General features: G+C 33.5%; 1 long non-coding RNA gene across 2 annotated transcripts in view; it reads left to right on the top strand.

Moving 5' to 3' along the window:
• The window catches only part of LOC129494527 (uncharacterized), a 1,043,078-nt gene that overhangs the window by 774,676 nt on the left and 241,537 nt on the right, over window positions 1–26,865 (top strand). The gene's annotated exons all lie outside the window — the stretch shown is intronic.

Raw genomic sequence — 26,865 nt, forward strand, 5'->3', positions numbered from 1 at the left:
GAGAATCACCAAAGACTAAGTAGCATCAACCTAACTCTAAGGTTTATTTCTGGTGCAATCTTTTGAAACAGATGTGTAATGAAAATGTGCAGTTCTAGTAGCATCCCTTCCACAGTCTTCATTAGATTCATCATATTCTTTGCTCTACATAATATGTGACCAAAATAATTTCGTTAATATTATTCTGAAAAATAAAGATATCTTTCAGCTTCTGATACATCATTACACAATGTTAGTGCTTTCACTTACTAATCATTGTCATACTTGTTTTAGGCCTCAGTCCCCTCAACTTTGAAATGAAGATAAAAACACCTGCCTTACATCATTGATAAAATAGTAAAGGGAATGGTGCATGAAAATGAACATTAGGAGATTTAAGAAGCATAAACCCTGTTGCCTTCCAAGTGGGATAACCATACCTACTCTTTTTTCCTGAGATAGGCTATGTTTACTCTTATTGTCACAGTATATATTGTCTGTCACTCCTATTTTTACCCTCAAAAAGTGCTAGTGTGTAAGATAAATTATATATTGATTCTGCCTATGAGGGTCATGGGAATCCTCAGACAACTGAGAATCCCTAGACAGTCACCACTAACTTTGGCTGTGATTATTTACATTTGACTAACACTTTACTGAGGAATAATTTGGTTTAGTGGATAAAATGAAAACTGGAGTCCTGGGTTCAAATACTATGTCTTCCAATAATCTATATTCTTGAAATATTTACTAAATCACTCACATAAACACTGCAGGTAAACAATATCTTTCTTACATTGCCATTGCATGGTTAAGAGATAATGTTATAAGAAATTATAAAAATCAGTAGTTATAATTATTTTTTTACATACATCTAATATAAAATGCCAAATTTTTGTCAGTAAAATGATTAATATGAACAGTTGTATGAGGAAAAAAATGTGACAAACATCATAAACATGTGTTATATTCTAGAGGCTACATAGTAGAGATGAGGGAAACAAAGATAAATGTATTCTGCTCCTTGCCATCAATGAGCTTCCTATCAGTGAGCTGACAGGACGAATGTGTAATTACAATGAGGTCTATTTAACTATCCCCTGCCCTCAGTTATTCTCTTATCATAGGACTTTATTCATTTTCTCCACAAAACTGATTATAGTTCTCCATTTTCCTGTTTGTTTGTTTACTTCATTGTACATTGTCATTCTTTCTCACACTACCTCTAGGAACAAGCTCCTGGCTCAACTTGTCCACATCATGTAATTCACAATTTGAAAAGACAAAATGAAACAGAGTGAATAAAAATATTTTCTTGATGGTCTTCCATTTTCTCAAGATTCAGTTAAAAATATATATATGGAGTGAATTTATGTATCATGAGAAATGTGGAAATGGACAGATTAGGAGTTAGCAGATCATTGGAAATACTATTCTGAGTGGTAGCAAATTTGGGGTAACCCTCTACCAGTTGTTTTATTGAAAGATGAAAGATTTAGATATTTCTAAGTTATTTTGTTATTCTAAATTTTAGTTCTAGTATGCATAAATTTTCCCTTTTAATATATTGGTAGGTATAGTATACCTTCAGTGAGACTACTTTCTTGTAATACACTGGAATTTCACAAACATTTCACTTCAAGAAATTGCTCTGCTTTAAAAAGTATAAAACTACCACTGTGCAGAGTAGCAGTATATGTGCAGCATTGGCCAATCTGTTTCTAGAGCAATATGTCTTCTTTCATCTTCTTCAGAGGAACTTGGAATGTGTGCTAAAATTTCAGATTCCCAAGTTTTATCCAAGACCTAGTAATCCCAAACCTCCATGGAACCTTAGAATAATAATTTTAAACAATGAAATATTCTAATAGCATTATTCTAATGAATATTCTAATGAAAGCAAACACTTGAGCATTATTTGTCCAGAACCTAACAAATCAAGGGTATCTACTGAGAAATGGAGGTACCATAACCACCATTTTGTGAGACTCTGAGCACATATCTAATACAGAGGTGGGTGAGACAGGGAGAGGGAGAGAAACATTGAGTCCTGATAACATTGGTTGATCCCTGAATCCAGTCATATGTGAATCTAGCACTATTCCAAGAGTTGTAAGTCAACAAAAATCTACCTTTGCTTGTTTTAAATAAGATTTCTGCCAATTGTAAATGTCTGCTAATGCAGACTTTTAGTCAATGTCTTTCACAGAAGTTGCTATTCCTACAGAGAGGTTTGCAGAAAGAGCTAAGCTATACAGGTTATTTATGATCATTTCCCCTTATTGATCAGTGACCTTCTGTTTTTGTTTTGGATGATCAGTGTCCATTCTATATTGTTGTTTAAATATTTTGAGTGTCAATCCTAGTTAAATGCAAGTTTTGTTTTATTAAACCTATTGTTATTTTCTCTGGATATTAAGAAAGTAAAATAATAAATATAATTTATTATGTAATGGTAATATCGGGGAAGTGTGTTAAGGAGATATTTTTTTAGTTAAGTTGATGAGATCACCTCTGAATTCTTTTAGAGTCTTAAAAACAAACAAACAAAAACCTTCATGTTTAATCTGTATTGGCTGGTCTAGGTCTTAAAAGTGAGAGGATGGACAAAATGAGCTGAAAAAGCCCCTTTCAGCTTAAAACTTCCAAGATTCTAAGCTGATGAGGAGTCTTTGAACTTAAAAAAACAAAACTCTAATAGAATAAGATGGAGTTGTTTTGCAGGAGTGTGTAAAATGATGTTTAGCACCTGCTTTACAGTGATAATTGGTCACAGCAAGCATTATTCAACTTTATGAATCATTATTGTAATTAACATGAAATGTACCAAATATTCTTTTTTCTAAAAGGCTGTGGAAACTTATGGAAAGCTTCTCACTGAGTGATGAACATTGGTTATCTCAAAAGTGTGAGATTGAAAGTGACTGGAGGTTGACATAGAGGTAGACTATCACCCTTTTTATATGCCTATGTATTGTTTAACTTGAAAAGAGACATGTTCTTTTCTAACTAAAGTAATGAAGTAGGATAGAAAATTTAAATTAAAATCTAGGCATAGATCACCATCCTATGTCTGTCAGTATATCAGATAAGTACATAAATTATGTGATACATAAATATGTCAGTACTCTGCATTTTATGAATGGAATTTTCTGGTAATTGTGATATGCTTATCATTTATAAGAAACATGATTTTTAGATGTAAAACGGTGATAAAAATATCGATAAAATATAAATCTCAAGACATACTTGTCCCTTTAAGACATAAAATATGACAGCTTTAATGCTTAACACTAAAACTGTGACTGCCATAATATTCTGACTGAATCTTATTTTTGCATGAAATAAAATTTGTGAGTGTCTAAAGTGTTCTCCAATTAGACTAAAAGTTTGTTGTTTAAAAAATACAGTGCTTCAAACACATTGAGTTGTTCAAAATAGGTACATAGAAATAATACATTTCCTACAGTGAAATTTGAAAATCAGAATCTAATGAGATTAGAAAGCTTGGTCAGAAATATAAGGACATAATAAGGGCAATTGTAAAATATAGCAATTTTGACATTTCTTTTGTATTGTGGCTCTTCTATTTAAGCAATTTAATATTCACTTAAGGGAGTATTCATTTTTTTCTTTGAAATGATGAGTATTGATTTAGGTAAATGTCAACAATTTGATTTATTATTAAAAATTGAGGTTTTATGATTCTAGCTGTCATCATTGAAATATGATTGGTTTGTGGAATGCTCCATGAGAAGTTTTCCTTTTGCCATTGCCACTATTAGCCTATGAATAGCACAGGTAAAGGAAAGATCCAATTGTTTCATTTAGCCTTTATAATATAAATATCATAGGTATGCCCATATATATATGAGTATGTTGGCTGAGGTATATATTTGTATAGTCGATTCATGAATTAAAACATGTCCATAGCAATGACATGCTACTTTTCAACTATGAAAGCAAGGAAGGATAAAAAATACAGACATGGAAGCACAAAGTGCTTAATGCTTTAAATGCTATAGATTTATCAATCCTCCTGTTAGACTTCAAGACTTATATATTACAGCTTGATATTTCACATGGTAATAGGACAGCATCCATCTGAATTCTGGGCGCACAAAAAAGATCCAGACACTGTAGTCTAAACTCCTATCCCACCAATCATTTATGACAGAAGAATAACCTTTTCACATTAAATCTATATAGTTTGGTCATGCCTAATTGTAAACTTCCCCTCATGAACTATTTAGCTCTTTGAGACAGCATGGCACCTTCACATTGATTCTAGTCCCTCGACACTCATGATGAATGAGACTTTTGTTGCATCTATTTCCAATTCCTATCTCCTGAATACCAACACAATCTATATGGCAATTTATTAGGGCAGTAGAGAATACAGCTATACCCCATGCTTCTTTAAAAAAAAAAAGATTTTATTTATTTATTCATGAGAGACACACAGATTGAGAGAGAGAGAGAGAGAGAGAGAGAGAGAGAGAGAGGCACAGACACAGGCAGAGGGAGAAGCAGGCTCTATGCAGGGAGCCCAACGTGGGACTCGATCCCTGGTCTCCAGAATCACACCCTGGACTGAAGGCCCAGGTGCTAAACTGCTGAGACTCCCAGGCTGCCCTACCCCAGTTTCTTTTATTTGAATTGAAAATTTGGGTTAATACAGTTTTGCTCTAGTTAAAATGGAGCCAAATATTTGGAAAAGAGGATAACTTTCTTCAGTCAAAATAAGTATCTTCTTTTCCACTGCATGAATAATGTTTGAAAAAATTCCTTTCAATTCTATCATTTTACTGAAACAAATTCTATTTTAGTATCTGTAATTAATAAATGCTTTAAATTTTATTTAACACTTTTAAAGAACTTAAGTTTTGTGCCATGAAACTAAGTGGACATATGCCACCACTCAATTGATTTTCATTATATCCGAAGAACCTAACCAAGTCAAGATACATATAACAAAACATATCAAGAAGAGATATTCTTCCTTTCAGCAGCTTGGACTGTGATTCAACCATGCAAAAATCTTAAAAAGGAAACTTAAGTAACTTAACACCAACCTCCTATGTTTCTGTACTGTGCGTCAACTTGATATTTATTAGAATAGAACTTTTTTCAAACTAGTTACCAGCAATCCAAAGACCTTTACCTCTATTATCAATGAACCATTTTTTTGCACTGTACACTATCATTTGGAATAGGAAATGAGACTTCTAAGTACACATACATTTTTGAAAGTGATTTCAGAAAAAAAGTCAACATTGCTGCAGAAAATAATTTGGAGAACTTATCCAAACTTAACTTTATATATATTTTCCAAGGCTGGTAATGTTTGATAGTAAAATTGGATCATTAAAGAAAATAAAAGGAATAAGTCAATCTCTCTTAAGAACCTATATATAGGTTTTAATTTAAAAATTGCCCTATATATCAATACATTTTAAATATATCAATACAATTTAAGATGAATAGTCACCAAATGGTTTTATAGAAAGTTAAGCAGTTCAATCTAGAAAATCTATAGTGTAAGTAACCACACAAAATAATAATAAAAAATGTATATTGTTTTCTAAATGTAGAAAAGTCAATACCTACTGAAGATTTTTTTAAACTTAAACTATTAGGAATTTAAAATAAAAGAATTATTTGATAAAATAAAGGTCATCTACTGAAATTTACAGGGAACATTAAACTTGTTTATGAATGATAAGTAATATTGTCAATTCTGTTCAACATCTATGGTAAAATGTCAGCGAAAGCAAAAAGGCAAAAAAACTATGAAGTATTAGGTTTTGCAAATAAAATCAAACAAAACAAAACTGTTATCTGTAGTTGAAGTGATTACCCACATAAAAATCCAGGAAAGAATGGTGGACACAAGATCAACATATGATATTTAACAGCATTATTTTATATCAGCAACAACCAATTGGAAATTCGATGGGAAAAGTGTACTGAGAAATATATTTAACAAAGTTATATGACACCATTATGAAAAAAATCAAAATGTTATTAAAAGATACAAAAAATTTCCTAAGGTATGAATTCAGTGATCTGAAAAAAGAAGACTGAGGAGAAGTATGAATTCAATTCTTCCACCAAGCTAATTGACAAAGTTTATGCAATTCCTATTGAATTGCAGCAGGAATTTTTTTTAAAGCACTTGGCAGTGTTATAAAGTCCTAAACTTTACATGCAAGAAGAAAAACTGTAGATTAGCAAAGACCATTTTGAAGATAAAAAAGAAAGAGGAAATAGAGAAGATGCATCATATGTTGTAGTGATTTAAATTGGTGAGCTGGGGCAGCCTGGGTGGCTCAGCAGTTTAGGCTGCCTTCAGCCCAGGGTGTGGTCCTGGAGACAGGGGATGGAGTCTCATGTCAGGCCCCCTGCATGGAGCCTGCTTCTCCCTCCACCTGTGTCTCTGCCTCTCTCTCTCTGTCTCTCATGAATAAATAAGCTAAATCTTAAAAAAAAAAAATGGTGAGCTGTTTGACACAAATAGACTAATAGAGGAAAAAACAGAAAATAAAGACTTGAGTACTGTTTAAAACAAAAATAGCATTCTAAACAAGGAGGGAAAAGGGAAAACTATTGAATAAACTGTGTATTTACTAATAGAGAAGATTCCTACTCCTTACTACATGTATTTCTTAAAGAGGTAAAATGGACAGGGTTTGGTCACGTGTCAAAAATAAGTATGAAACCCAGGTTCCTGTTTTGAATACATTTTCTTAATTAAGTGAACATAACTCATCCATTATAATCTTTGGTTCAATTAGATTATGTGAATTTTCTAATACACCCCAAATTTTGTTCTTTACAGTGATTTGTACTCTGCAATTTCACTACAGATGAATGTTATTGAATGTGTGAGTTATATAATCAATATCAGTAATTTTATTTGGAGCCCTGACTCGGGAAGAAGAGCAGCTAGGTTTTATGTCTTAGTGTAACCTATACACATGGTGTAGAATTTAATAATGTTATGAAGACTTTGGAAAAAAGTGTGATTTGTAGTCACTGTAGCTGGTTTTTATTGCACTGGTTGCAGTCTATTCGGAGCTCTGGAAGAAAGTCACCAAAATCCAGTGTTTTGCCAACACATCACTCCCTACTAATAATTCTGCCTTGACTCCGATAGAAGGAAATTCCCTCTGGAATCTTTCAGTGTAGTTATTATTAAGAAATGACAGCTTGTAAAGACTTTCATCAAGCAAAATCTCACTGAACCAAATGTTTGTTCTTTTTTTTAGAACCAGAATCTACTGGGGCTTGAGTATAGATGAGGGCAAAGATTAGACGATAAGAAAATACTGAGGAATTAGGACTATGAAATTGTATTCAAAACTCTCCTATAGGGAATAGGAAGCTTCTTTGTCTTTCATGTGTTTGGAATCCAGTGTGCGTCATTCTGTATAGATACTTTAATTTTTTATTGCTCTTACTTATTTACATGTTACTGATATGTATGGTTATATTGTACTTGACTAATGGCCTCACCTGACTCAATCAGTGTGCCATTTTCTTTTTTGGTTTTTATCCTTATGAAACTTCATGCTGCTTATGTCCAAGAAGGGTTTATTATCTTCTTGAGGAAGTTCACTGTGCATTTTTTACATCTTAAAAATAAAGTATATGTTGTTTTTCTTACTGTGAAATTTGGAGGTTCTAAGAGTTGCACTTTTTGTAAGTTATTTAGCTGTTGTTTTATTGAAAAATGGATTGTGTCCTTTAATACTTAAAAGGATTTCAGCTGACATCCTGATAATCACTTGGTACAGTTCTGCAGCTTGTTAAACTATATAGTTATATTAGCATCTGAGTCATACAGAGTATAGGGCAAACTATAGAAAGGCATAAATGGAGAGAAGCCAAAACTTAGTCATCTGGGGCAGGTCTATCTGTAGCCATTGATGTTTGTAAACATTATAGAAAGCATTATTAAAACTAACCAAGATGCAATCATCTCACCAGAAGCTTCAATTTAATCTGTGCTTTATCTCCTGCCCTAAACTATGTAAAATAAGTACATGATGTTTGAAGTCACAACTGCTCTAGATGCTTGCAGTGGACATGCTCAGTTAGCATACCACAAGACAAGCCCAAGGAAGTCAGGAGCATAGGTCACTTTTGGCTGCACTCTTACAGACTGGATAATAAAGAACACATAAAACATGGAAAAATAATCATGGTGAAAGATACTAGTTGTTAAAAATCTCTGTTTGCTACATATGGATTTTATATTTGGCTGGTTAATGTGATTCCTAAGGTGAGAATCAACTAACATATGGAATTTGAAAGATTCTCCAAAGTTAAGGTGATTAGACTTAAGATCTGGAAAAAGCAGGAACAACATGAAAACTTTCATTAATTCAAGTAATAAGACATGCTAATGCATGTATCTCTTGCTATGTTAGACTTCAGGTAACTCATGCAAAAGACAATTTTAAACACTAAGAAATACATATGTAATCACAAAGGGCTGAGTATTAGGGAAAATTTAGCTTTGTTCCAATACTTCAATTGCTTGAAATTGAAAAGAAAGGAAGGTAAGTATAAAAAATGGGTAAAAATAAGTAGTAAGAGGATTAGTCACAATATTTTTTTCACAATTTTTCCTTTTTACTGTACCTTCTTTTGATTATAAATTTTCAATCTTCTCTCAGAAATTAAAAGAAGTCGATGATAAGAAAGAGACTACAAATCCCATTACTGCAAATTCTGTTTTTTTTTTTTTTTTTTTTTAAGGGGCTTTTTGGTCTCTTTTGTCTGCCTCCCCACCTCCAACACACACATACAAACATGCACACATATACCCATGCACTCTTTTTCTAGGGAAAAGAGAAAGAAGCACAGGGGAAAGTATGGACTTTGTGAATGTAGCCTGTTTGCTGTTTTGTTGTGGTCCTTGCTTGTCTAACTTTAAATTTCAAGGATTCTGTGATTCCAGCTACCTGATTCTCAAAGAAAATTTCCAAAGGAATGTTGCTATAATCCTTCATCCTAATCACTTCACAGTTGGAATACCCAAGGCAGGAAGTTGAATTAATATCAGTGTCTGTGGCATAATCTGAAGGGGCCACAGAGGCTTCCATTCCCATTTAATATCTTGGGAACTTGATGCCAGAAACTCTTACTTATTTTTTTGTAATCAGTTCCTTAAAGCATAGTATTTCTGAAAGTCATGTTTATATCCCCTAAACAGCACAAAAGATAACAAAGAAAATTGATACAACCAGTCTTTCCTAGTTGCTGGGCTGACAGGAAGAGGGGGTGGAGGAAAGAGAAGATGTCTCTAAATGTTTAGAATTCACAGGTCCCAGGAAAGCAACTAAATTTCCATCTGTGTTTGTCATCTGCTGTGTCACTTGTTAGACTCCTAATGTATGTGGAGTGTCAATCCTAGTAGGCTTTTAGAGTCACAAACCTATTTGTTCTTGAGAAGCTGAAAAAAATACTTCATTTAGGAAGATGGGAAGAAAAGAGGAAAAGAAAGAGCCTAAGCATATGAGGGATGGATTGATAAAACAGACAGTTAATTAGCAGAAAAGTGCCCTGAAAGAGTGATGCGCATAGTTTTATTGTTGAGTTATTTTGTATCTACTTTTGATTAAATCAATACCTTTGGAAAAAATCCTGACTTAATTTATCTGTATTTTTCAATCTAAAATAATTATAAATGCATACTAGTGGTTTTAAATATATAACTTTATAACGGTGACTACTGGTGAACTATTTATTGCGTTTTGGCAAAATCTTTTAGTTACAAACACATAAATAAAAATACATAAAACTATGACAAATGAGGACTATTATTTCACATTTCATATGTTTTTGTCCTTGGAAGCATACTTCATTGGCAGAAATTACTAACATTCTGGAGCTCTAATTCTAAACTTTTTTTTTTCCTCTTCAAAATCCTAAAATATGTCTAAACGTGGAATTTATAGAAGATATTTAGAAGTCCTTTATAGTTCTAATATTGAGAGTCTACTCACTCATTCGTTTTAGTTCAGCAGATAATTATTGTGAGTCTGCTATTCACAGATCACTGCGATACATATTTGATAATAAACAAAATAAGGATGGTATAGTTCAGTGGGACAGAGTATAGAGAAGTAAACAACTTAGTGAATTGTAATAAATGCAATGATGGATTAAAATAAGATAACTGGATTAAAAGCTATTTCTGGAAAGAGGAATGAGGTGAGAGTTCTAATTTTATATGATTGCCAAAAAGGCTGAGAAAATAATATTTAAACTAAGACCTGAAGGATAAGAAGTCAACCAGAGAAACCAGAAACCAACTTGTAGAAAAGCCCCAGGCTCCTTAATGTAACTTTGTTAAAGTAACATTTGTTAAGTAGAGCATGGATTTGTTGGATGTGAGCCAATGTTCAACCAAAGATCATAAGGGAAAGTGACATAGAGTTCATCACTAACAGATTCTGCAAGAGGTACACTGCACACCTGGGAGGGCCACACTGGGAAATCAAGGAAAAATGCAGGCAGAAAGAGAGGAAGAACCTTTTAATAGGTCCTTGGTGAGAGTATTTCAGTATTCTGAGATAAAGTCAGATTGGTCCATTCAAACTAGAAAGAATAAAGGGATGATGAAGGCTAGCCAGCGATAGGGTGGCCTTCCCAAGTAGAGACCCATGAAGGGTAGGAATGACTTGTTGGTGTTAAATTATAAGCATATGTGTTAAAGGTCTAGCTCAGGACTGAATTACAAGTATTGGTTTTGCTCTTAGAAGAACAAATCTCCGCTCCATCAAATTATCAGAGATGCACCTTGCAAAGGAGTCCAAGGTATCTGTGGTCTTTATAAGGACCCATCCATAATGTATATAACTTCTGGGCACAGTGATGGCTTAATTGTAGGGACATCTTGTGAGTGGTAGTTTTACAATCTGGAGTTGGTACCCATTAAGACTGTAATAGGATCATTATAGCATAAACCTCCCATTTAGATGGGCCTGATTTGGTTACACAAGGAGGGCAATTTTCCCGGGGATATAATTTGAGACATGGTTTAAAAGAAAGGGACTCATTTAAAGAATGGCTTCTACTAGCATCATTAAATATAGATGGATTTGAGTTCTAAGTCAGATCCATGCCTTGAGGCATGCCGGCTGAAGCCCTTTTAATTGGGCCTCCCCACACCCAGCACTCAATCATCCTATGGTGAAATTGCACATCTGGCTAATTTTGTTTTAGCACTTCTGGGACAGGTTAGACCTGAATGGTCTACTAGCAGCCCTATTATCCAGGCTGTACACAATAAAAGCAATCGCCACACACACACACACACACACACACACACACACACACACAAAAGAGAGAACATTTGCATTTGACTAGCTTACTGGCCTCCTTAGAAGTAAACAATCTGGGTGACCAAAGGTATTGCTTTGGGACAATTGGTCCTTTAATCTCTTTGCCATGGGTGTGGAAGAAGCTTGGTCTGCAATGCCTGATTCTGACCTCTAGGTTCCAGGATTCCTTTGTCATTCTCATTTCCTAATATGACTGGTATCAATTAGGCAGTAAGTGTCTTTACTTCTTTGTGAGATCTACACAATTCCAATAGTGGATCTTGGAGCTATAATTTTAATCTCACAAGCCCCCCCCCCCCCCCCCGGGTGGGATATGTGTGACATTTCTCAGGTACTTCTGGCTGCCATAAAGCTAAGGAAAGTAAAAACAAATAGTTAACTTATAGAGATCACAGCCCTGCAAGACACAGATCGCCCTCAGTTTACAAATGTCTTAGTAATTTACAAAAACAAAGCATTTTTATCAATAACCTAGCTTCCAGAAAGAGATGTAGATGCAATTAAATGTCCTTATAACCTGCAGCCCATTGACAGACACTTGAGACAGGCAGAATTACCCAACTATCTTAATGTTAATACCTTGCTTGAAGGAAGAAAAACAACCTTAATTTGACAATGGCAAGGCCTCCAGTATCTTATAGTTCCTCTTTAGCATATGAAAGTTCTTTTGAATATCCCCCTTTTCCTTACCTCCCCCAACTCCCAATTATATAATCAGCCATCCCTCATCCCCAGTAGGCTCTTTCTGCCCATGGGTCCTGTCACTGTGAGTTAATAAAACCACTATTTTGCACTAAACATGCTCAAGAATTCTTTCTTGGTCATTGGCACTGGGCCTCACCCCAGTAAACCTCACCTATAGTCCAAAACTACATCAATAAGACAAAGCTGGTGGCCTTTAGCTTCACCTTTATTACTGGGCCCATAGATACTGCCAATAAAATCTGTATAATTGTGATTTGATAGGAGCAGTTTGGTAGGAGGTTGTCCCCTTGGGCTCTATCATATATGAGGGTCATATTTGCACACTTCTGTATTTTTTAGTTTTGACATCCAACCCTCACCCTAGGTCTGGATCTTTGATCTGGGACAGCAATTCGTAACCTAGAGGATATGGTTAACTTCAATGAAGCTGCACAAGTCTAGAAATAACATACACATTTGCAGTTTACAGAAGTTTTGAGATATATATATGTATGGGTATTTTTGTAGACTAGAGCTCGAGCTCTCACTACGTTCTCAGATGGTTCAAATACCATTAAATGGGTACGAGTACTTTTCATACCAAGTTCTTTCGCCTTCTATTTATACCTCACAAGTTCGTTCATTTCCTTATTTCTCATTTTCTTTATTCTGACTCCATTAATACTTATCCATAGGCTACTTGATTTGAGACAGGTTGATTTTGCTACAGTAATTTAAAAGTCATATTTTGCCAATACGGAATACAACCAATTTCTTTATACCTGGAATATTTTAGGATTTCATTTGAACATTTTGTAATTTTTCTCCTGCAACATAATATTTTCCAGTTTCTCATACAGTGTGAAATAAGCTTATGTGCATTTGATGTGTAAACTTAGTCTAAAAATGCAATCTTATATCAGAATCATTTACATTTTTTGAGTAAACATTTATGTGGCACTAGACTGGATTTATAGTTGACAGTTTAATCCTTAAAATACAGAAGCACCTTTGTTTTCTTTTCTTTTCTTTTTTTTTTAAAGATTTATTTATTTATGATAGACATAGAGAGAGAGAGGCAGAGACACAGGAGGAGGGAGAAGCAGGCTCCATGCACCGGGAGCCCGACGTGGGACTCGATCCCCGGACTCCAGGATCGCGCCCTGGGCCAAAGGCAGGTGCTAAACCTCTGAGCCACCCAGGGATCCCCTGTTTTCATTATTAAAATGAATGTAGGGAAAATAACTTTTCCAATTTTGTATGTATTTGATCATTCACCATTTACTAAAAACTCATTTTATTACATACTTTGTTTACATTCTTTGTTTATTATATACTTTGTTTATGAATCATCATTAGATGTTAACTTAAAAGAACTGACATATTCTGAAGACCTTACACAGATTGTTTATAATGTATGTTTTTCAAAATTTTAAATGATTCTGGCTAGATCCATCAAATTCTTTGAAAGCACGATTGTCTCCCATATTTTGTAGATTAAGCATCATATTTAATCACAATATGATGCACTGCTTACTTATCTATGAAATAGTCTTCCTTCAAAATTCATATTACAATGAGTTTTAAATATATATTATTCTGGAAACACTACCAATGATAATAGTAAGAATATAATTTATAGTAACAGTGGCCTGCTCTGTTTATGTCTGGGAAAAAGTCCCTTGGGATGGGATGGAGGGGAATGTCTTTTTTTTTTTTTTAATTTTATAAATTAATTTTTATTGGTGTTCAATTTACCAACATACAGAATAACACCCAGTGCTCATCCCGTCAAGTGTACCCCTCAGTGCCCGTCACCCATTCACCCCCACCCCCCACCCTCCTACCCCTCCACCACCCCTAGTTCATTTCCCAGAGTTAGGAGTCTCTATGTTCTGTCTCCCTTTCTGATATTTCTCACACATTTCTTCTCCCTTCCCTTATATTCCCTTTCACTATTATTCATATTCCCCAAATGAATGAGAACATACACTGTTTGTCCTTCTCCGGTTACTGTGGCCAAGTTCAAAAAGGGTGTTGCCTGAGTTCTCCTCTGGGATTTTGATGGAATCTTGTCTCTCATTTAGATCTTTCATCTATTTTGAGTTTATCTTTGTGTATGGTGCAAGAGAGTGGTCCAGTTTCATTCTTCTGCATGTGGATGTCCAATTTTCCCAGCACCATTTATTGAAGAGAGTGTCTTTCTTCCAGTGGATCGTCTTTCCTCCTTTATCGTATATTAGTTGACCATAAAGTTCAGGGTCCACTTCTGGGTTCTCTGTTCTGTTCCATTGATCTATATGTCTGTTTTTGTGCCAGTACCACACTGTCTTGATGAACACAGCTTTGTAGTACAACCTGAAATCTGGCATTGTGATGCCCCCAGATATGGTTTTCTTTTTTAAAATTCGGAGGGGAATGTCTTAATCTTAATCTTTATTTTAGGAATGACCTAATTTCTCTTAGTCACAATTTTTCCCCTGTATTTGAGTAAAAATAGTTAAAAGTATATACCTGGAAAACAGATATGTAGGAAATCCAAAATGGTTACTAACTAGAATTAGATATATATAATATGTTGTACAAAAGACAGTTTGTATAAGAACAAATCTCTAAAATTCACATCATAGTGGAATCTTTCCCAGAAAGAGAAAACAAAAATGGAACCCCAGAAAATTTACCACAGAGCAGGAAGTAGATTGTGTCTGAAGTGTGTATGCAAATTCCTTGGTTGTTTTGATGTTCAGAATGTTTAATTTTCCATCCTTGACGTATGACGACAGAATTATATATTTTTGTCAATATTAAATTTTGGGGTCAATTCTAATTACCGAGTCAAATAGATATTACAATGCATCAAGAAAAGCACTTGGATAACACGCTTTCTGAATCTTAGAGCTGAATTTAGGGAACAGACTAATATAATTTATATTGTCTCCTTTGAGGTAAAAGCTTACATGTGATGCACAATTTTAAATTTATCGATTTATAAAAAAATCTTGCATTGATCTTACACATTAATTCATTTTTATATATCCTACCTCCAAAATGGAATTCATAAGCCTACTGCAGTTATTAGTTACAGATCCTAGAAAATGGTTCATTGACTTTACACAATGTGTGACTGGAAATGTTTTTTTAATTATTTGTTTTTAATTATTTTTTCATCATAATGTACTCTTTAATTCCCAATATCTATTTCACCCATCCCCCCATCCATCTCCCCTGTGGTAACCATCAGTTTGTTCTCTATGGTTAAAAATCCATTTCTTATTTTTTTTTTCTCTTTCTCTTTTTTTTCTAGTTGCTCATTTATTTCTTAAAATTCCACATAAGTGATATCATATGGTGTTTGCCTTTCCCTGATGATTGACTTACTTGACTTAGCATTATATTCCCTATCTATATCCATGTTGTTGCAAATGGCAAGATTTCATTCTTTTATGGCTGAACTGTATTCCATTATGTATATATACCACATCTTCTTTATCCATTCATCTATGGATGGACATGGGCTGCTTCCATAGTTTGGCTATTACAGCCCTGCAATCAGCATAAAGGTGCATGTATGTCTTTGATTTAGTGTTTTTGCATTTTGGGTAATCACACTACTGGGTCCTAGGGCAGTTCTATTTTTGATTTTTTTATGGAACCTCCATACTGTTTTCCACAGTGGCTGCACCAATTAGCATTCCCACCAACAGTATAGGAGGCTTCCTTTTTCTCCACATCATCCCCAACACTGTTGTTTCTGTGTCTTTTATTTATTTTAGCCATTCTGATGGGTCTGAGGTAATATCTCATTGTACTTGTGACTTGCATTTCCCTGATGATAAGAGATGTTGAGTATCTTTTCATGTGTCTGTTGACCATCTGTATGTCTTCTTTGGAAAACAGTCTGCTCATTTCTTCTCCCCATTTTTAGATTGGATTATTTGTTAATTGAGTGTTGAATCATATCTGTTCTTTATGTATTTTGGATATTAACTTTTTATGGCCATGTGATTTACAAATATCTTCTCTCTTTCAGTAAATTGCCTTTTAGTCTTGTTGATTGTTTCCTTTGCTGTGTAGGAGCTTTTTATTTTGATGTAATCCCAAAATTTTAGTTTTGCTTTTTGTTCTCTTGCCTCAAGAGACATATCTAGAAAGTTGCTGTCATCGCTGATGTCAGAGAGAGACATTACTTCTAGGATTCTTATGGCTTCAGGTTTCACATTTAGATCTTTAATCCATTTTGAGTTTGTTTTTGTATGTAGTGAAAGAAAGTGGTCCAGTTTCATTCTTTTTTGAAGAGACATCATATATTCATTTCTCTTTTGTCAAAGATTAATTGACCATCTAATCATGGGTTCATTTCTGGATTTTCTGTGATATTCCATTGATTTATGTATCTTTTTTGTTGCAGTACTAAACTGTCTTAATTACTACTGCTTTGTAATATGACTTTGAATCTAGAATTGTGACAACTCCAGTTTTGTTTTTCTTTTTTAAGATTGCTTTGGCTACTTGAAATCCATTATGATTCCATACTGATTTTAAGATCTTTTGTTGTAGTTCTGTGAAAGATGCTGTAGGTATTTTGATAGAGATTGCTTTGGTTAGTATAGAAATTTTTAACAATATTCATTCTTCCAACCCATGAACATAGAATGTCTTTCTTTTTCTTTGGATGCCTTGTGGTGTTTTATAGTTTTCAGAGTACAGGTCTTTCACCTCTTTGGTTAAGTGTTTTCCTAGGCATTTTAATGATTTTGATGCAATTTTAAATGAGATTGTTTTCTTAATTTTACATTTTGCTGCTTCATTAGCAGTGTATGGGAATGCAACAGATTTCTGTACATTAATTTTATATCCTATGACCTTACTGAATTCATTTATCAGTCTACTAGTTTCTTGGTAGGGACTTTAGGGTGTTCTACATATAGCATCAGGTCATCTGCAGATAATGAGAGTTTTACTTCATCCTTACCAATTTGGATGCCTTTTATTTCTTTATGTTGTGTAATTTCTGTGGCTAGAAATTCCAGTACTATGTTGAATACAAGTGCTGAGAGTGAATATCTTTATCTTGTTCCTGATCTTAGGGTAAAACTCTTAGTTTTTCACCATGGAGTATGAAGTTGGCTGTGGGTTTTTCATATAGGGCCTTTATTGTGTTGTAGTATGTTCTTTCTAGACCTACTTTGCAGAGTTTTTTTTTTTTTTTTCATAAATGGGTGTTGTACTTTGTTAAAAACTTTTTTCTACATATATTGAAATGATCATATAGTGTTTTTCCTTTCTCCTGTTGATGTGATGTATCACATTGATTGTTTGGCGAATACTGAATCACTCTTGCTTCACAGGAATAAATCTCACCTGATTGTAGTATATGATTTTTAAATGTATTATCAGATTCTCTTTACTAATACTTTGTAGAGAATTTTTTCATCCATATTCATGAAAGATATTGGCCTGTAGTTCTCTTCTTTTGTGGTATCTTGTCTGTTTTTGTTATCAGGGTATTACTGGCCTCCTAAAATAAATTAGGAAGTTTTTCTTCCTCTTCTATTTTTTGGAATATTTTGAGAAGGATAGGCATTAATTCTACTTCAAATGTTTGGTAGAAGTTGTAGGTGAAGTCATCTGGTCCTGGACTTTTGGTTTTTTTTTAGTAAGGGGAGATTGTGGTTACTGATTCAGTATAATTGTTGATATTTGGTCAGTTCAAATTTTCTATTTTTACTTTAGTGTGGTAGAGCATATGTTTCTAGGAATTTATCTGTTTCTTTTGTCTAATTTGTTGGGATATAGGTTTTCATAATATTCTGTTACAAGTGTATTTCTGTGATGTTGGTTGTCATTTCTCTTCTTTCATTAGTGATTTTGTTTATTTGAATTATCTTTCTGTCTCTCTTTTTATCGAGTCTTTGTAGAGGTTTATCAATTTTGTTGATCTTTTCAAAGAATCAGCTTCTGGTTGCATTAATCTGTTCTATTATTTTTATTTGTTTTGTTTCTGTATCACTTATTTCTACTCATCCCTATTATTTCTTTTCTCCTGCTGGATTGGAGTTTTGTTGTTTATTCTTTTCCTAGCTCCTTTAGGTTTAAGATTAGATTGTTTATTTGAGATTTTTCTTGCTTCTTGAGGTAGAACTGTGTTGCTATAAACTTCCCTCTTGGAACTGTGTTTGTGCATCCAAGAGATTTTGGACTATTTTGTTTTCATTTCCATTTGTTTCCCTGTAATTTTTTATTTCTTCTTTGATTTCTTAATTAACCCAGTTGTTGTTTAGTAGCACGTTATTTAACCTCCATGTATTTGAGGTCTTTCCAGAATATTTTTTGTGGATAACTTAGTTTCATAGACTTGCAATCAGAAAAGATGTATTATATGATTTTGACATTTTTGAATTTGTTGAGACTTATTTTGTGACCTTATATGTGATCTGTTTTGGCGAATGTTCCATGTGCATTTGAAAAGAATATGTAGTCTGCTGTTTTAGGATAGAATGTTCTGAATGTGTCTGTTAAATCCATCTGCCAGGGTGTCATTCAAAGCCACTGTTTCCTTGTTGATTTTGTTTGCATGATCTATTCATTTAAGTAAGTGGTATGTTAAAATACTATTCTTGTATTACTATCAATTATTTCCTTTATGTTTATTGTTAACTGTTCTATGTATTTGGGTGCTTCCATGAAGCATTCATAAATATTTAAAATTATAATATTCCCCTCTCAGATTATCTTTTTTATTATTATATAGTGTCTTTTCTAGTCTCTTGCTACTATTTGTTTTAAATATTATTTTCCCAGGGATCCCTGGGTGGCGCAGCGGTTTGGCACCTGCCTTTGGCCCAGGGCGCGATCCTGGAGACCCTGGATGGAGTCCCACGTCGGGCTCCCGGTGCATGGAGCCTGCTTCTCCCTCTGCCTGTGTCTCTGCCTCTCTCTCTCTCTGTGACTATCATAAATAAATAAAAATTAAAAAAAAATAAATATTATTTTCCCAATGTATATATGACAATGTCATTCTCAAAGTTTTCCAAATTTGTCATGCCAGTATTACAGTAGCTCTGTGATATATCATAGTGTTTTGTTCTTCAGTACTCCTTACTAAAGTAAGGATTCTTGATTCTTTCCTCCTTTTTTCTTCCTTTCTTCTTTTGGAAATATTATATGTTGCTAAAGAGCTAAAGGTCTGGAATAAAACTCAGAAGCTCAAATTCTAACCCCCAAATTTAGCAGATATGTGACTTTCAGCAAGTTACTTAACTTTTATTCCTCGTTAACCTCATCTATAAAGTGTAAATATCAATTTTATCTGCCATGTAGCATTTTAAGAGAATTACATGACTGGAAGAGAGATTATAAGACATAAAACAGGTGCTTAGTACAGGTGTAGCTGGCACACAGTAAGCACACAATAAATGTTAGCTACTATATTCCTTATTAAAGTTTGGAGGTGAGAGAGACCTAATGTGATGTCACAGAAGCATTCACACATATAAGTAGTATATTTCTAGCTCTACATTTTTTTCTTTCATTTAGTTTGGCTTTATTTTACTTTATTTTATTTTTTGGGGAAAATAGGTGAGAACAGAGGAGCTACAAGTAAAAGGAGACAGGAAAAGATTGGCCTTCTAGCCCTCTATTACTTACAAGTTTGTTGGGAATAATTTAATTTTAAAGTAATTCCTATGTTTTTTCCAATTTTTATTCCTAATTACTCTTTTGAAGCATGCAGACTTAAAAAAAGTTAACAAAAGCAAACATCTATTCTCACAATAAAAATAAAATTTTAAACACTTCAAAAACAATATTTGGAAGAATCAATATTGTTAAAATGTCTACTATCCAAGGCACTCTACAGACCTAATGCCATTTTCCCAGTGAAAATGCATTTTTCACTGAACTAGACCAAATAATTCTAATTTGTTGTAACTATAAAAGATCCCAAATAGCTAAAGCAATCTTGAAAGAGAAGAACAGAGGTGGAGGTATCCCAACCCCATATCTCAAGATATACTACAAAGCTATGGTAATCAAAACAGTATGGTATTGGCACAAAAACAGATCTTTGATCAATGGAATGGGATAGAGTTCAGAAATAAATCCATACTTTTAATGGGCAATTAATCTACAACAAAAGTCAAGCATATGCAATGGGGAAGTGTCTCCTTAACCATCAGTATTGGGAAAACTGGAAAGCTACATGCAAAAAAAAAAAAAAAGAAAAAGAAACTGGACCACTTACTTAAACTATACACACACAAAAAAATCAGAATTAATTAAAAACCTAAATGTGACACCTGAAGCCATAAAAATCATAGAAGAAAGCACAGGTAGCAATTTCTCTAACAGTGGCTATAGTAACATTTTTTCTCTATGTGTCTCCTAAGGCAAGGGGACTAAAAGCAAAAATGAAATTTGGGGGCTACATTAAAATAAATAGCTAAAGGAAACAATCAACAAAACTAAAAGGCAACCTACTGAAGGGGAAAAGATATTTGTAAATGACGTAGCCAATAAACGGTTAGTATCCAAAATATATAAAGAACTGGTTCAACTCAACACCAAAAACAAACAAACAAAAAAAAAAACCCCACATAATCTGATTTTAAAATGGGCAGAGGACCTAAAGAGACATTTTTCCAAAGAAGACATAAAGATCACCAATAAACACATGAAAAGGTGGTCAACATCTCTAATTATCAGGGAAATGCATATTAAAACCCCAAGAAGATATCACTGTACACCTGTCAGAATGGCTAACATCAAAAACACAAGAAACAAGTGTTTGTGAGGATGTGGAGAAAAAGGGACCTTTGTGCACAGTTGATGTGAATGCAAATTGGTACAGCAACTATGAAAAACAGTATGGAGGCTTCTCAAAAATTAAAAATAGAATTAACATATGATTCAGTAGTTCCACTACTAGTTATTTGTCCGAAGAGAACAAATACTAATTTGAGAATATATATGCACTTCTATGTTTATTGTGGCTTTATTTATAATAGCCAAGAGGTGGAAGCAACCCAAGTGTCCATTGATAGATAAATGGATAAAGAAGACATGAGGTGTGTATATGTATACACATACATAAATACATATGTATATACATATAAACACTTATGTATATAAGCATACACATACACATCGTGCAACCATAAAAAAAAATGAAATCTTGCCATTTGCAACAAGGATGGACCTAAAGGTTTTAATGTAAGTGAAATAAGTCAGACAGACAAAGACACCTACCATATGATCTCACTCATATGTGGAATTTGAGAAACAACACAAACAAATTAAAAAAGAGAGACAAAACAAAAAATCAGACTCTTAAATATACAGAACAAACTGGTGGTTACCAGCAGAAAGTCGAGTGGAGGAATGGGTGAAATAAGTGAAGGAGATTAAGAGTCCACTTATTTTGGGGCATCTGGATAGGTCAGTTGATTAAGCATCTGACTCAATCAGCTTAGGTCTTAATGTTACGGTCATGAGTTCAAGCCCTCTGATAGACTATATGCTAGGTGTGGAGCCTCCTTAGAAAACAAAAAAGAAGGGGCAGCCCCGGTGGCTCAGCAGTTTAGCAATGCCTTCAGTCCAGGGTGTGATCCTAGACACCCGAGATAGAGTCCCAGGTCAGGCTCCCTGCATGGAAACTTGCTTCTCCCTCTGCCCCTGTCTCTGCCTCTGTGTCTCTCATGAATAAATAAATAAAATCTTCTTTAAAAAATCAAAAAAGAATACATTTAATTTGATGAGCACTGAGTAAGTGTATAGAATTTTTAATCGTTATATTGTACATTGGAAACTAATAGAACATTGTATGTTACTTATACTTGAATAGAAAACAACAAATTTCTTGGGGATATAGGTTTGTAGTATTTTAGAGTAGTTTTTGTGGATTATTATCAGGTTACTTCATCCCAAGTCCTTTATTATTTTATTATTGCTTGAAATAGGGAGATGATTAAAACCGAGTTATGCTCTTAAAATGTGGCTACATGTTCACTATTTGCCATAATTATATTCCATTATATGCTATGTGCTTGATTTGGAAATAGATTCCATTTTTAACAGTTAAATGAAATAAGGTAAGATTTTAGATTTTATTATTTTATTTAATATTTTGTTGTTGGAGACTTCACTTTAGCAACATTTACCTAACAAATATAAGAAGTGATAGTAAAGGGTTAAATGGATCAGTCAAGGTTGGCCTTCATCAATAAGCCAAAGAGCACTCTTAGGAAGAAGACCTGTAGTTTAAACCATGCTTGGCTCACTTCATTTATGCTGTTCCTCTTTTTCCCCTCCAGTAGCATCCATGTAATGCTAATTTATTCTGTTTGAACATTATGGAAAATTTTTTCACAGTACTAATCATTTTTATAACATTTAGTATACTGAAGGTAAAAAGAAAATTTATATTTTTTTCTGTAACCCATGCCATGTTCTTTTACTATTTTATATAAAAAAAAAAACTAGAAACTTCAGGATTCTCTTTTCTCCTATGAGAAAACTCCAAATTACTGATTCAGTTATTGGGGTCTTCACTTATGCTTTCAGGATCTACAGACCAATAAACACAGCTGGGTAGTGAGAGTGTTGATCTTGATAAGCCTCTTGGGAAGTATGGAGAATGTAAACTCCAGATTTTTGAAGTAATCCTAGGAAGATAAGGTCACCCATCTGTTATTTAACCCAATGTTTTGCAAGTATTGTTAATGTTCAGCACTGATAATATTATTACATATGCATAACATTAAACATAAAAATAAGCATGAAATTATAGGAACTTATCATTATTATCATATATCTGTGTGCAATTTTTGCTCTCTGCATACCTCTTACCTATGCTGTATATTATTTTTTAAAAACAATGAGACATTTCTTACATGAATTCTAGAAAAGGATCTAATTATGTCACTTGCCTGTCTATATATGTCAAAGTCATCCAATGTAACTAATAAACAGAAAAAAAGTTGCTCTAATTAATTACTTATGCTGCTACCAGATGTTATTGCATTTATGAAAGTGAAGCTTTTGAGAACCAAACGGAAATGCTTAATACCCTCTTTCTTTAGCATTACCCATTAAAACTCTTATTAACAAATAGAGAAAAAGATGAAAAATACAATATTTGATCTTTTTTTGGAATATATTTGATTCCTAGGGATCTCTTCAAGTTTTTCACTTAGGCAATAATTATATAGATTCTATTTAAACAACGAAAGATTTGAACTACAAGCATTTAACTGTCAATAATTAGCATGTAAAATGTGTGTGCGTGCATGTGTAAGATATTATTTTATGTATATACTGTATATGTATGTATATTATATATATATTTACATATATAATATATGTGACATTATTTCTATCTGATTCAGCTGTTTTTTCAAAACATCTTGCACTGGAACATATAGTAGGTGTTGGTTAAATGTGGAATGTTGAATTTTACAACACGTTTATAATGCAGAATAGCTACAGTATACACAGTTAAAGAAAAACTATAGGTAATCTACATATTAGATTTGTATAAATATATTGTATTCAGTTTTGTTATCTGAAAATTTTAGTTGGTTATTTAAAAGGCCTTGCAATCCTAAAATCCTTATTTTGAACATTCTTACTGAACTAATGGGAACACTTGAATTTCTGATTAGCAGTGAGGAATTCAGTACAATTGTGCAAGAGTTTAATTATGGAGTTTTATTGAAGGCATAATAACTCAGTCTTTATATATCATTGTAGTGGCCTGGTCATCATCAGAGCCAGTTATTTTATGACAAAATACTGCAGTGGTGTGTGGAGCTAATGTGTACTGGACTGTTAAGTTACTAGCACATTGAGAGTTTGAGAATATTTCCTCATGGAAATGGGTAAATGCTAAAAATCAGGGCTTGTCTCCCCCACCCCCCCCTCAAGTCAACTATCACACTTACCACTCATATGGAACTATCTAATAATCCAAAGATGCTTAATTTGGCTATGCTTATAAAACCTGATATTTTCATTTTTCATATTTTACATAATATACATTGCCATGTATATTTGTTATTTCTATAATCTTTCCGTTGTATATTTCTTTCAGAAAACATAAGAAACAAAAACATAAAAAATGAGTGACTAAAATTTTAAGGAAAAGAGAAGTGAATTAAGACAGAGATGGAGGAATGAAGTACCCCAAAGATATTTTTAGCAGTGAGTCTCATGTAGAGTAACACATGACAAATGGAGCAGTGATGGACAGGAAACTAATGTGGTACTCATAAGCTTATTATTCTAACTTTCTTTTGAAAGCCCTTTAAGGGACACCTGGGTGGCTCAGCAGTTGAGCATCTGCCTTCGGCTCAGGGCAGCTCAGGGCCTGATCCTGGGATCCTGGGATTGAGTCCTGCATTGGGCTCCTCACAGGGAGCCAGCTTCTCCTTCTGCCATTGTCTCTGCCTCTCTCTGTGTCTGTCATGAATAAATAAATAAAGTCTTTAAAAAAAAGCCCTTTTAAGCCTTTCTGTCTCCTTAGAAGCATCACTAGAAGAAATGCTTAAAATAAATTTGAAACCTCCTTCTTTGAGTTAAGGTTTCAAATTAATACAAAGAAACTCACCTTTTAGTGTATATTACCGTTATGATATATCCACATCTATTTAAGCTTAATTGAAGGGAAAAATAAACAATCTTATACCACTCATATCCCTGTGCTTGATTTAGATATTAAGTGCAGTTTCCTTTCTTTCTTTTCTTTTTTTCCGTGTTGGTAGTAACTAGTGATAGTTGTCTTTGGTAATAAGAATTCCTTTAGGCTATAATCTAATAAGGAAGACTGGCACCTACAGAATATTTCTTTAACTCATGTACTGTACTTGAATAGCTCCCCAAGCATAGGTTTGCTTTCATAAAAAAAAAAAAAAGAGGAAAATAAAAAAGGGAGGAAAATGAAGATGTAGAATTGAGAAAATGCACTTTTGTTATTTTACAATTTTAATCTTCAGATCATGTTATATCCTTTTTGCACATCCCAATTTTATAAATGCATAGAAGGGAATATGTATGGCTTCAATCATTTTTGTAAAATATTATTACAAAATAAAATAATATCATAACATATTGCCCTTTGGACTTCCTAAATCATTTGGCAGTCTAAAGAACCCTGTTTCACTGTTAATATTTACTTATTAATGCAAATGTAATAGTCTCTGAATATGCAACCCAATATAATGATTATAGAATGAGGTTGAACACATAACACAACAATGTGAAATAAATGGCTTGTAAAGATGTTTGAGTAGCTGTTCACACCAACAAACATGTCCTCAAAGTATTATTAACTTTATAGGGCAACGTGTTGAGGAAAAGTTGTATCTACACTGAAATTTAATCCATTCTACTGAATATCTAAAGCCCATTATTTTTTATTTCTAAAATATCGATTTGGTTATTTTAAAGCGTACTTTATTCATTCAATGCCTCTAGTTTCTTGCTAATTATTCAGGTTTTCTTTTTAAAAATATAATCAGTTTGTTATTTTGGCTTGTTACTTTTGATATCAAAAGTCTTTATAAGTTTGATTCTTTTTTTTTTATTTCTACTTGATTTCATTCATACTGCCTTGCTTCTTTGTGTATTTTGTGATTTTTCACTGCAGACTCATTTTACTGAAAAACATTCTGTAGGAAGATTATTTGAGGTCTTATTGAAATTGCATTTCTTCAGTGAAAAGTTGGCATTGCTGTCATAGTTACCAGTGGACCCCACCAAACTGGTGTCTACTTAAAATTTTTCTCATAATGTTTTATGCTCAAACAGGAGCATAAAACCTAGAACACAAACTAAAGAATTGCATGAATGCTGCCTTGTGATAAAGAAAATTCTATTAAGTTTCTCTTGTTTGTTTTAGTTTTGGCTTTTTCAATCTTTCTATTGCCAAAGTCAAGACAGACAAGTTTTCTTCTTGTGGAATTCTGTTTACTTATTAAACTCTTTACTGAGTTGCTATTCCTTAGGGTCTAAACTTTATTTAAGGTTTTCTTATATCCTCCTTACATGGGGTGAGACTGGGGCTTTGTCTCCTGCATACTGTACTTTGTCAAAACAGAAGCTCAAAGTTATGAAGATATGGAGATAGGGAGAAGTCAAAAGCTGATTTTGACATTTGCTAACCTTCCAGGATTTCTGCTTTCACTGAGTTTTCACATTTGCTGAGTCTTTATTTCTTGCCAGCTCAAAAGTTTGTCTACACACACACATATACACATCTATGCATACATATACATATATTTCATATATATTTAAATATAATGTTTTCATCCAGCTCTATAAATGGCTTCCATTATAAGAATCATTCAAGTTATGAAGTCTAACATATTGTGATCAACAAAACTCTGGGGGACACTTTTGTAATATAAATGCTTAAGTCTCATGCCTTATCTACTCCGTCAGAATATTCATATCTAGGATAGGAATTTACACATGTCTTTTTTATACCAAACCCCAAAAGTAATTCTAACTTGTACTTTTGGATAAGAATAACTGCTATAAGATGTCCTTGAAGCTATGTCTGAATATAGATAAAAGGGAAATTATATATATATATATATATACACACACATACATATATAATATATGTGTATTGAATATATACATATATACACACACATATATACATCACACACACACACACACACACACACACACACACACACACTCTAAGCATTTTGACCTGAAGTTTCCAAACCATAGAAAAAGTGAAACCCCTCTAATTCTACCCTATAGTTGCAAGAGCTCTGGTTCTAGACAAAGAAAGTATTGGATGATCTCATAGAAAATTTGATGACTATCCTCACAAAAA

Source organism: Nyctereutes procyonoides, unplaced genomic scaffold (genome assembly GCF_905146905.1).
Source record: "Nyctereutes procyonoides isolate TBG_1078 unplaced genomic scaffold, NYPRO_anot_genome, whole genome shotgun sequence".
Taxonomy (NCBI): Eukaryota; Metazoa; Chordata; class Mammalia; order Carnivora; family Canidae; genus Nyctereutes; species Nyctereutes procyonoides.